This window comes from Aedes aegypti, chromosome 1 (assembly GCF_002204515.2).
Source record: "Aedes aegypti strain LVP_AGWG chromosome 1, AaegL5.0 Primary Assembly, whole genome shotgun sequence".
NCBI classification, from domain to species: Eukaryota; Metazoa; Arthropoda; class Insecta; order Diptera; family Culicidae; genus Aedes; species Aedes aegypti.
In genome coordinates this window covers 116,684,061-116,697,431 of record NC_035107.1, presented here as the reverse complement: position 1 = coordinate 116,697,431, position 13,371 = coordinate 116,684,061, and the positions used below count along the sequence as shown (strand labels likewise).

The window sequence follows — 13,371 nt, the reverse complement described above, 5'->3', positions numbered from 1 at the left end:
CAGTATGAGCTACACCGAAACATATATTTCAAGTGAGGAAACCGTATTAAAACTACCAACAACGATGAAAAACATTCCTAAAATATCAAGAATTCGGTATTTTATGCATAAGTATATTTATAATCATAAATAATATGATAAGTCTACATATAAGCTATACAGCTACAAAATCCCAACTTTTTCAGACAACTAAACATACAGATGGTTTGAACTTGGGAGCAAAACACAATGTTAGCGTCCATGTTACCGACTTTTAGTCAAATTCTGTAATCAAATTGCACAGATAGGAGAATATGTGCCTACAGAAGCCGTATCAGATGTCGTATTTTTAAACGCCACATATTTTGAGAACAAAACATCAGAATTTGACAGAATATATCATTTCGTTTGGAGCAAGAAGTATTTTGATAGGTAATTTTCTTCTATTTTGCGCATACTTGTAGTAGTGGTTATGGGGGGACCGGTGGCTTCGTGGTTTCTAACGCGACATACAAATAATTTATATTTTTCATATAAAAAATTCATTATGGGGGTAGGGGAAAAGGTAAAAAAATTGCTAAAAATGTCTTAAGTCATTAACGGACAAGGGCCGTCCATGAACTACATAAAACAATGTACAATTTTGGCAATTTTTTTCAACCCAGCTCTTATGCCATGGCATGATTTTTTGTATGAAAATAACAAATAATTTATAAGGCGCGCACGAATTTCTCAAACCCCTCTCCCCTTATAACCCCTTAAGTAATTAATGAACTATCCCATAGCTACTCCCGTCCATACCAGGCGCACGTCGACTAGTTCTTGAAAACTTATTTTTAATCAAAGAAATGATACTCCACCGTGGTAGTGGAGTAAGTTTACAAGAATAATTCAAAATAAGCTTTGGGTGAACGGTAGATCATCGAAAAATTGTTCAGTTTACTGCCCATAAAAGCATAACTGTCCCATATGGATTTTCGAAACAACAACTTTATTCATGGAAACATTCATCTATTATTACGCATATAAAAATTTACATACTTTGTTTAAATATGTTGTGTAGAAGTTGGTACAGTCCCATATTGAAAAAAAAAGCTTAACAGAATACGAACTTTAAACCCAAATAATAACTGCAAAACGTAAATTGTGTTTATATTTTTCACTAATCAATAGAGCCAACATGTCATCTGTGCGGTGATTTCAAAGATACTAGAAAGGTTCTAGAAAATTAGGAAAAATTGCATGAGAAAACAAATGTTCAACTTTGAACGCTATTTTCTCAACACCTACTTTTTCCATTAGGGACAGGTATGCTTTTATGAGCAGTCTAGATTTAGAAAATAAAATAAAAACAATAGAGCTTTGCAGCAAATCTCAGTTCAGGTTTTATTTGCATCACGAAAATAAAAACAAAAAAGAAAACTTTTCAAGATCAACTTGTTCTTCTTAAGTTTCAGATTCATCATTGAACGCAGTTTTCCAATCGTACATGGTCGGGATGATCTTTTCAAAGATAGCTTTGTTGAGCTTGATTAACAAAACATTTTGTAACGCCTCGTCTGACATTCCTGTGCGTAAATCGGATAGAATTAGTGCAAGTGCACTAAATGCTCGTTCAACGGATATTTGGCTGGATGGCCCAGACAGTACGACCATAGCAACTTCAAACAGCTCCGGATGGCTGTGCTTCCGAGCGAGCCAATGAGTCCAGACGTCATAATGATGAGGCTCCCTGTTTTCAAAGCTGAGCTGACGAAGTTGTTGTTGAAATGTTGAAGCGATGTTTGTCGATGTCGTTGATTCTGAACTTCCAAACAACTGAGTTATGTAATCATCCATTTCATCAGACATCTTGCTGTCATTTGCGGTTCCAGAAGTTGACGGCTGAGGTTCATTCGCTGGTCTTTGAATTTGGTTTATCCTATCCCATACGTTACGAACGAATTTCTGAGGACAATTAAGTTTTAATTACTTATCATTTTAAAGTACTAAATATATTTTGTTGCAGGTCTGAAGACTTACTTGAACCGATTCTTTTTCGTCAGCTGACGAAAAAACGTTTGACCCAGGAAAGTTGAATCGAGGATCAAGCAGTAGAGCGGCACGAAAAAGCTCGTTCTCCTGAAGTTTTTTCAGTCGATTCTTCAGTGCCTGTGACAAGCTGGAACAAAGAGGGTTGTCCTTGTTGCTCTCAACAGATCGAATCGCTTGCAACCATTCCATGTAAAAATCACTGAGAGGGACGTGCTTCAACTGTAGGTCATTAGTTAATTTATGAACTGGAGCGAAGGCTTCAACAAAGTCCTTCATAAACTTCCAGTCATCTTCGGTGATTTCTATAAATAAATTCATTATTTAATACAAAAGTGCACGATACCTTCGTATCGTATAACTTACCGATTTCTTTGTATTCTTCAGCCAGCTCAATATATAATTGCTCTTGTTCAACAATCGATGCAATCATTTCATACTTTCCTCCCCATCTTGTGGGGGACCAAAAAGGAGCCTTGGAAGCTTGCTTATGCTCGAAGAAAAGAGTGTACTTTGTTTTCCGCGTCTCTTTCACAAGATCCGTAATGCTACGAATATGTGGATCGTTTTTCTTCACCACATCTCCGACGGCCAGCTGAAGCGTGTGACTTGCGCACCGAGTAAGGCACAGCAAAGGCTCAAACTCTGAAGCTAACGAATCCAATAGCTCGATTTCCTTCTCGCTGGCATGGGGTACTTCATCTTCCAAGATAGATTCGGGCGAAACTCCGAAAAAGACTGCAGCTTGTTGGAGCAGTTTCACGGCAGCAATCATGTTGGCCCCATTATCGGTTGTGACGGACAGAATCTGATCGATGGATACCTCGTATGATTGCAGGATCTCAAGAATTTTTTCCTTGAGGAATTTGGCGGTCTGGCTTTGCTTAACTTCAATCATTCCTAAAAATTAAGGGCCCTATTTTATAAGTCGAGTCGATCAAAAACGACTCGACTGGAGTCACTGTCGACCAAAAATTTCGCTCGACTGGGCTCTGTCACTCGAGTTTATCGACAGTTGTCACTCTATGTGACTGAATTACTATGGGAGTCGACCGGTGACATCTGAAATATCCATGCTCACTTTGATCGACAGTGAATACAAACGAGTCACATGAATCTGCTCGATTTACAAAATAGACCCCTAAGAAAAAAAAAAAGCTTGTAAAATCAAAATTTAGTATTAAGTAGTTTTTTTATACCAAGTGTGCGTATGACAACAGCTCCTTGCTTCTCGTACTGCACATTTATTCCCAGTATGTGTCTGGAATGTCTTGAGGCCGAATCAATTGCTAAGTGAAGCAATTTCCCACACATTTCTATTTTCATTGCTTGTTTTATTTTGTCCGCGGCGACGTTGATATGCACCTTAATGTTGCGACGGTTGAGTGTTATATTCAGTGCCTCGGAAATCGGATCCAATAACAATCTCAGTCCTTCCCATTCCAGACATGAGAAGGGTAGATGGTGTAAAGCAGTCAATTTTAAGCACGCTTCCAGCAATGTTTGCCTGTTAATTGCGATTAAGGGCCCTATTTTATAAGTCGAGTCGATCAAAAACGACTCGACTGGAGTCACTGTCGACCAAAAATTTCGCTCGACTTGGCTCTATCACTCGAGTTTATCGACAGTTGTCACTCTATGTGACTGGATAACTATGGGAGTCGACGGGTGACATCTGAAATATGCATGCTTACTTTGATCGACAATGACTCCAGATGAGTCACATGAAACCGCTCGATTTACAAAATAGGCCCCTAAGACCTTCGGAATTACCTTCGCTTTTTTTGCGGGAGGTTCCTTCGTCAATTCATGGATCGCCGCTTCCTCCGGGTGTTGTGAGCGAAAATGCCGTAGGAAGTTCGTCACATCATATTCCTCCTGATAATAAGCACATCCCGAGATTACGTCAATGGCACAAAACACTTTGTTGTCCTCTTTCTTAATCAAATCCGTAATAAGAGACGAATAAGTAAATTTACGTTTTTTTGCGGCCATTTTCGGATTTTGTTTTTCACTTCTTTTACTCCTTCGACAGATAAAAGCACACTGACTAAAAGTGACAGAAGACGATCGCTTCGGGAAGCATGCGACGTGACAAGCTCAGCGTGACTAAAAGTTCTCCGAAGAAACAAAATATTTGTGTTTGCGTCATAGCTTACCAACGTTGCGAAGACGAACAACATAGAAATCTTCATTACTTTTGGCTGCATGACTATCGTCACCGACCATAGGCAACACGACGATAACTAAAACATGAAGCATTAACGAAATCGAAGACGATAACTTTTTTTCTTTCGTTTTCTTCATGTGACGCGAATGACTTTTGCCAGCCCTGCTCAAAATATTTTGAACCCGTTTTTTTTTTCTTTAAGCTTTATATGAAATACATGGAACCCTAGAATTAGTTTCATCAAGTGACAGCTCAAAATTCATGATTTGTCATCCAGATTTAAATAGCAGTGTTTGGATTTTGATCCGAATAAGCTGATCGAACCATATTCGAAGAGTGTAACAGCTCGCGAACCATAACAGTTCGTAGCACATCGCATTCGGAGAACCCTATGAATGTAAACATTCACTCTCTCGTTCGGTACGTGGCACAAGAGCGTTCAAGAGCAGCAACTCTCACAGACTGCAACAGTATCGAGCCATTCGGGTGATTTATGTTTTGCATAAAATTGGTAATAACTTTCATATTTTCTGGTAATACAGCCTTTAACAACCTAATTATAATCTATTGGATCATTGAACACTCCTTCGGTTGCAAACATAGCACAGAAAATAAAAATATTCGCCTCTGTTTCTTGATCAGAATGAGAGTGGGTCAGCGAATGTTACAAGTGTTGACACACAGTGATCGACGCCAAACAGTGGGTGGAGTGTGTCTGTCATGTTTTCTTTCATGGCTCGTTATTTTCCGCAAACGATAAATATCATGCGTGTTGTATGAATGCAGGCGGACCAATTGGATGAAATTATGGCTCGTGTGTCAATGATCGTAAAATTTTCCAAAGCCTGGTGCTGATTGACCATTTTTGCTAGTGTCTATCTGATAGGGCTCCATGAAAACCTTAAGCAATTCCTCAGGAGTTCATATAGGGATTCGACAAGGGATTCCTTCAAAGATTCCTGCAAGAAAATATCTACTGGGATCCCTTTGGAGATTTCGCAGGAATATCCAGTGATCCTCTCAAAGATTCTTCCAGTAAAATCTTTACTAGGATTCTTTCAAGAATTTTTTCAAGGATTCTCCTAGGACCTGTTTCAGGTATCCTTCCAAGAATATCCAGACAACCAGGATGTACGTATAACCTATCACATTTTGCGTTAAGCCATGCTTATATGTGCAAAGTTTCACGTACAAGATGTCGCGAAAAGGCCTTATACGTACAAAAGTGGATGCGATATACGTGCATATTGTATATGATGAAACAAAACATGCAATGCGAGTGTGTAAATTGTCTTGCGAATTAGTCTATACTCTTAAGCAACTTAATTTATGTTAAAAAAATTATTTGACAGCTGCTACGGATTGATCCGACTTATTTTATACATGTATACGGAAAGAAATGGAATGTACATTATTCTTCTTCTTATTGGCATTACGTCCTCACTGGGGCAAAGCCTGTTTCTCAGCTTAGTGTACTTATGAGCACTTCTATCATTATTAACTGAGAGCTTTCTTTGCCAAAGTTGCCATTTTTGCATTCGTACATCGTGTGGCAGGTACGATGGTACTCTATGCCCAGGGAAGTCATGGAAATGTCCATTACGAAAAGATCCTGGACCGACCGGGAATCGAACCCAGACACCTTCAGCATGGCTTGGCTTTGTAGCCGCGGACGCTAACCACTCGGCTAAGGAAGACCCCAATGTACAAATGAACTCATAAAATAGCGATTAATGCGAGGAAACCCACCGAACAGACGACTTCATCCACCATGTAGTGCGGGTGTGATGCAGTTTGTACAAATAAGCGATTTTGTTCGTATACTGCCCATAACTGCAAAACAGTCACATTCGACATTTTTGACAAAATGGAGTTAATACCATGGAGAGTCATCAAATGATAAATACTTTCGATCAACTTACTGAAATCTGTAAGATTGTTCTAGAAAATTCGAAAAAGATACCAAGTTGTTTTGTCACATTGGTTATTATAACCGTATAACAGTCACATTGAGGTTACAAATGAGCCTCGTAATGTGATAGCAATGAAATTTCTATCAGAATTATTTTCTGACAATTCACCTAGTATGCGATATGAGTTGTACAAAATATCTGCCTCAAATAAGCATTTTTGAGTTCTTGGTAATTTTTAGAAATTTTAGTTTCCTCCCATACTGCCACAAAATGCACACTTAGTATTCCATTTACTCAATGCCTACTTTTGTCGAATGTTACAAATATGCAGTTATGGGCAGTATACTGCTATGCGATTTCTGGTTGTCTGGGTAGTCCGAGAATCTCCGGAAATTTATCCAGGATTTTCCTGGTATTCCTCTAGAGAGTTCAACAGAAGAGCTAGAGAAAATCTCTACAAGGATTCATGCAGAGATATCTTTTAGGCTTTCTCTAGTAATTCCTTCAAGAGTTACACTAGGACAATCTCTTCAAGGATTACTCAAGGTATTTCGCTAGTGGTTTCTCAACAATTTCCTTCGAGGATTCCAGAACGATAATATATAAAGATATCACGAAGTAGTCCTCTCGAGAATCGTCCAGGAACTATTCCGAAGATTATTTATAGGATTCCTACACGGATAGCTCCAGTGATGCTACCAGGAATACCTCCATATGATCTACAACACACGAATTTATCAAGGGATTCTTTAAGAATTTCAGCAAGGATTCGTTCCTTTCGAAATTCCTCCAGAAATTCACCCATGAATTCCTGCAAAAGTTTCATCAGAAATTATCCTATTAATCTCTCTATAGAGATAAGATTAGGAAAATCTTTACAAAAATTCCTCCAGAAAATTTCCTCTCAAATTCCTTTTGGAAATCATTTCAGGGATTCCTCAACAGATTTCTCCTGAAATTTGTCATGGATTATTCCAGGGATTACTGCATGAAAATCTCTACTAGGGGTTTTCCAGGGATTTCTCTTGGGGTTCCACCAGCAAAAATCTGTACAACAAACTTACCAGGGATATTCTCAAGGGATCCCTCCAGCGATGCTTCCAGGATTCTAGGAGTCCTTCAGCAGTTAAATTCGATAATCCTTCAGAGATTCTTCAGAGAGTTTCTACAAAGACTCCTCCAGGGATTTCTCTAGCAAAAACCTTGATTTCCATAAACAAACGAGGAATATTTATAGTTCTACCGCACATGATCGAAAATAGGGGTAAATAACACAACACGAATTCAGACTAAAATAGCTAAATTTTCACATACTTTTATCACTAGCAAAAACGATGAAAATGTTCATTTTACCTACACTATGTGGGTAAAATGAACAGCTGTTGGTGGTAGAATGACCATCACGCAAAAAACGTGATCAAAATGAATATTGAAAAAAAACAATTGCGTTCCCGAAAACATATCTTTAACTGATTGTAACACAAAATAAATCCAAAGGTTTGACATCATATCATAACCATATTGACCTCACTGAAAAACCTTAAGACCTCCGAGCTAAAAGTGACATCAGCTCTAACTATTAGGTATTTCTGAGAGAACTCCCGAAGGCACCTCCTGAGGAATCATCATAGCAATTCATGAAGTTATTTCTTGTGGAATCCCTAAATGAATTTCTGGTGGAATCTCTGGCTTAATTCCAGATAGAATTATTGGAGCGATCCCTGGAGGAAATCTCTGGAATAATTCCTAGAAAAACCTTGAGAAGAAAACCTAAGTAGTTTCTGCAAGAATCACTAGAGAAATATCTGAATCTGTCAATTAAAGAAATTGTCGTTTCTCTACCAGTATTTTTCTTGGAGAAAGCCTTGAAAACATCTCTGCAAAAATTCCTGCAGGGATTTATTTTTAAGAATTCTTAGAGGAGTACCTGGAAGATTTTTTAACGGAATATCGGGATAAATCACTTTTAGAATCTTTGGAGGAATCCCTGGAGGAGTTCTTGAAGCATTCTCTGTAATAATTCCTGAGAAAAATCCCTGAGCAGTCCTGGGAGAAATCCCAGTAAAGATTTAACTAGGGGAATCCTTATAGAAATATCCCTACACAAATTCGTGGGATAATCCTTGAAATCGATGAAGGTATAACTGAAGCCCTATCGGAACCGGTCTAGAAAATCGGTTAGCAAACACTAGTTCTTCCTGGAGGAATCTCTAGCAGAAGCTCAAGTGGAATCCTTAAAGAAATCGCTGTAGGGATTACGGTACAGGTTAACTTGATGAAATTTCTGGTAAAATCCCTGCGTTTGGCAGTCCAAAAAATGTACAGGGTAGTTCTTCAAAAGTTCGCGTAAAGTGAGCCAAATAAATTTACTTTGATCTCGCTCCGTTTGGATGATGTGCGTTGCTTGGTAAGGAGCACATTTTAGTACTTCATACTCAAGGCTCTCTCGTCCTAACTCATTAAGCGTCTTGACATTCAATTTACGGCGTTTCCAAACATAGTCAATGTTACGTTGCCAGGTCGGATGTCGAGAGTATCGTTCGTTATTTCTCCTTTCTCCATTTTTCGTAACAGGTAAGAAGTTCGATGCTACCTTACCGGGGTCACGCTATTTTCATCACGTAGATTGAGCTGAACCTTAGGTTTAGTTGAAGTGATACAGCATTTCATACTCATCCGTAGAAAATGGCTCCGAGAAGGAATTAAAGGAAGGGTGGAACGACTTCCTTAAAATAACGAATTCAAAGTGAAACAAGCAACAACGGGAAAGGAAAGCAGGACTTGGCTAGTTTTGAGAAAAATGTAAAACAATATACAATTACATCATATTCGAATCAATTCATCAGCTATAAGAATATGAATTTGATTGAACACTTTACCAATTTGCTCCAACTGCTCACCAACTCCTGGGCAAGCAAGGGAAACACTTACTCAGCTTTCACGCACAGTTGGGTGCGAGACTGCCGTTTCCTTAACCAAGCCGAACGTTTCAATTTCCAGTGCCCATTCTGCTTTTTTTTTTCTTATAAGCAGGTGAAATCAACTCACCTGTAAAAAATCTGAACTGCTACGGCAAAGAAAATGTAATATGTTGTTAACAAAATGTTAATAAAATCTTAATTTTTTTACCAAATTAGGATGATACTGTTTAACACAGAACAGGTGCCCATTCTGCTTGTTCGGCGAGCACTAAGCGAAACAAAAAACGGCAACTGATTAAGTCGCTACCGATTCTGAAAGCCGAAAGCAACCGAACGCAATACCGAATGATTGTTTGCATTCGAATTCCGTTCGAATGGCATTCGGGTTTGAGCGCTGATGAGCGTTCACTGACTGTCAATCCACACCACGGAATGATTCAGTGAGTGGGAATCCGCTCAGTCAGTGCAATGCATTCGGCGATTAGATTAAATGCGTTCACTCGTGCCTCGCAGGTACAAGTGTATTAGTATTCACTTCTCTTCGTGTTCCTTACGATTCTCGCTTTTACACAATCGGTTTCGACGCTTTCATGTTACACTCCACCCAGTACGGTTTAGCTTTCACTGAATGTTCAGTAGCAGCCAGGGCTGTCCATTTTCAATTCATTGAAAGCATTTTCAGTCCCCAACTGACTGACTCAAGCTTTCCTTTCGATTGAAACTCTTCTGTTTCGTTTCAATCCGACAAACATTTCCTTTCATCGCAGCAAGCGTAGTCTTTCATTTCTTTCGTGCTGCCTGTGCGTCGCGCGTCATTTATCAGAGCCTCACCGCAGCGAGCTGGTCTTTCAATCGGTAGTCTCTAGCTTTAGGAGCTGATTAATTCAAATGAACGACGTGGTGGCCCGCATACTTTCTCTATCTTAATTTATTACCTAACAAGTTATATACATTACTATTGCAAAATATATGTAAAATCCAATTTGAAACACTTTGATAGATTTCAATGAAATCAAATGAAACGAGAAATTCTTACTCTTTCATTTCACCTTTCTTGTTCGCTGCTTTCAATAAGGTAACGAAACGAATGAGTGGCGAAAGAAGAACGAAGCGACGCAGTTGTTCGTCACCATCGAGACGACGCAGCCAAGCCTTCGTGTTTCACTAAATGCTTTCGAAAATGCACAGCGCTGGTAGCAGCACATTTTTTGCTATTTTTTATCGGTTGGGACGCAAAAGTTGGGACAAACGGTTGTGAATGTCTTGCTTTGTTGTTTGTCTTTTGTCTGTTTTGATGACAATTTGATTCACTGTTTGTAATAAATAGTTAGACATACACTAGTAAGAGTTGTAAACATATACGGAAAACTAGTAAAAAAAATGATTTCCCAAACAAAATAAGCTAAGGTGGAATATTTTGTGGTTTTCATTAGCTTTTTTGCTTATGATGAAGAACAACTGTTGAAGAAAATCTGAGGTAATTGAAAGTTGCATAATAGCCCCCATTGGACATAGCGTGAGCCGTGACTTTGTGGCAGAATAAAGTGAACAGCCAGCGAACGAAGCGATCTTCAGTTGTGCGTCTCTCCTCTTCTCCAGATCCATGGTTCGATTATTGAATTGAAATCCGGCGGTGCTCTAGACTCCATGCGCTCCCCTTCATGGCGCGAGAAGGAAAATCCAATTCCAATACTAAACGGACAAAAAAGTTTCGAATTCTCATTCCGGTGCCCTCGAGAAGCGATGATAACAAACAGTAGTTCAAAAATTCCACCACACGATGGCAGGATATCTTCGAGCAACAACATTCACAGCACAAACACACAACCGATGTACAGCAACACCGTTTTTCGCTCGCACATTCAATGTGGAGCCGAGTGGAGAATCGCATCAAAGCTGATAAGAAAAGTTAATTTTAAATCCAAAAGGTATGTAAGTGCAACCCCGAAAATCCAATGAGTTTCTCCTGCCTTTTTTTGTTTTGTCTTAGCGGTCTCCAATCTAAACTTTTTGCATCTCGATACGAACCAGAAGGGAAAGTTTTTTGCCTTTTGTTCTCGCTGGCGTCTGATCGGTGACAATATTCGCAATAGGTAATTTTGAATAATCGTTTTTGTTAAATTGGAATTATCTTAAATTCGCTTAATATCCAGATAGTATAAAAGCATATTTGCATGATAAATTTGGAACATGCCATCTACTACGGGACTCTGCATAAATGGTGATAAGACGACCTTTGGGGTATCCTTAAACATTAAATTTCCAAATAACAGCTTGACGCATTGTCGGGAAAAGATTTTAGTCTATAAATTCACGTATCACTATGGTAAGGCAGTAAACTGTTCGGCTTCCTGAGCGACCAAAATTTTGACGCAGTAAGAAACTGTTTTATTGCTCGCTACCTTTCTTGACATCAATTGTTGAGCACATATGAATCCTATTCATCAGAGTCTCCAAAGCAGAAGCAATCTGTTTTACTGGAACGTGGAAATAAAGATTCCCCTAAAGATAAATATGTTGAATCTCAATTATCTTTATGGCTATACATGTCAATGTCATAAATTTGCACATTCATCTTCCAGCTTCATAAATTTAAATCACTCACAGCCAACATTCAAAGTGAAAAACGCTAAGCCCAGCCCGAGCCGCATCATTCAGAAGATCTCAAGAAACCCATTAGCTATTAGGACTCGGGCATCCCCCTCCAGGAGAGACACTATAATATCCACTTTCATTCAAGCAAAACATCGCCCCCAAAATTAGCCATTCCCGAGCCAAGCCAACGATAACGGCGACGGCTAACAAATTTATTTTCTCATCCAACAAGTTTATGTTAAAATTTATTCCATTATGGCTTAGTCGAAAACGGTTATATGAGTATCTATATGACCCAACAGGCAAAAAACATCAACAACAACAACACGAATATCCGCCGCTCCACAAACTGGATCCGGGTCAAAACTTTCTCGTACGGTCCGTCGGTCGTCTGGCTTCGATATATCACTTTGATGCGGCTAATCACGGTGTGTCCGGAAACGTTGATAAGAAAAAAATATATTGAAAATCATCAGCAGACATCAGGCTGTTGGACATCATACTCGAAAGTCCCGCTATAGCCAGAGGTGCCCTTTTACAGGCATATTCAATGTGGATAGTGAAGCTGAGCTTGTCATCGATCATTACCCCAAGATGCCTAAGGGATCGCTTGGACTCTATGGTGCAATCACCTACCGAGATATGCGCCCGTTGCTCGGACTTGCGATTGTCCATCACCATCACCTCAGTCTTGTGATGGGCAAGTCCTACTTTTCTATACCTCATCCAGATAGAGTGCGCTGCTGTCAGTTCTACTTCCTCCATCGATTCGCCATAGACCACTAAGTTGATGTCGTCGGTGAATTTTGGACCTTCGCACGATAGCATTACGGAAGTGAATATCATTACGAAAGTGTCCGACTGAGACTCATCCGGAACTGATTCCGGAGTATCCGGATGTGGTCAGAACCTCATATGGACCGATGCACGAGCTCACTATCTGACGTTTGAGCGGTGCCGTGTTATCTACGTGACCATAGCAACAAGTGTATTTGGCACCGCTCAAACGTCAAAATAGTAAACTCGTGCAACGGTCCATTGGTTCATGGCATTACCGTTTTGATTCATATTACGGACACTTAAGGCCTCAGTGAAGTGTTACTCATTAAAAAACATATACAATAAATCAGTTTGTATGATTACTTTGCGTTATCGAGCCTTGAAAACCTTTAGCTTTCGAATGGTGGGTAAAGATTTTGATTCCGCAAAATGAATAAATTTAAATAAATGGAAATGTGTGGACTTCCCATGATTCTTATTCCGGACGCAACCTTACTCTTGCCTTGATTTCCGGACACTTTGATTCGAATTCTGGACAGCTCATGAAAATCATAAATAGAAAAGTCAAATAATCGATTGAAATCGCCAAACCACTAAACAGCAGCAGTTGGGCATTAAAAATTTTCATCGATATTTATGAAAAATGCGTATTAAAACTAACTTCGAAAGTGCGAACTTTTGAACGGCAAAGATTGAAACATTTCGTGTGAAATGTTTTCCATACAAAGAAGAGTGTCCGGAATAAAAAGCTGTCCGTAATATGAATCAAAACGGTATATCTATAGTGTTCAGGACAGGGATGGGAAATGTACTGTGGCAAACATTTACTTCCTCGACATTTTCATGTTTCTACACGACCATCAAAATCCAAAGCAAACCATGACCGTTCAAAACAAAAAAATGTCACGGCTCTTCAAAACTGTTATCTTCTTCTTTCCAACGCTTATTCAAACCCGAATGCGAAATAACTCGAGCACAGTGA

At 39.3% G+C, this 13,371-nt stretch overlaps 1 protein-coding gene across 1 annotated transcript in view; it reads left to right on the top strand.

Annotated features, from left to right (window-relative positions):
- Positions 1–10,747, top strand: part of LOC5567099 (dopamine receptor 2) — a 264,025-nt gene extending 253,278 nt beyond the window's left edge. The window contains exon 5 of the mRNA XM_001651449.3: positions 10,614–10,747. The gene's annotated coding sequence lies outside the window, so the exon portion shown is untranslated. The remainder of the gene's footprint in view (positions 1–10,613) is intronic.
- Positions 10,748–13,371: the final 2,624 nt, after the last annotated feature.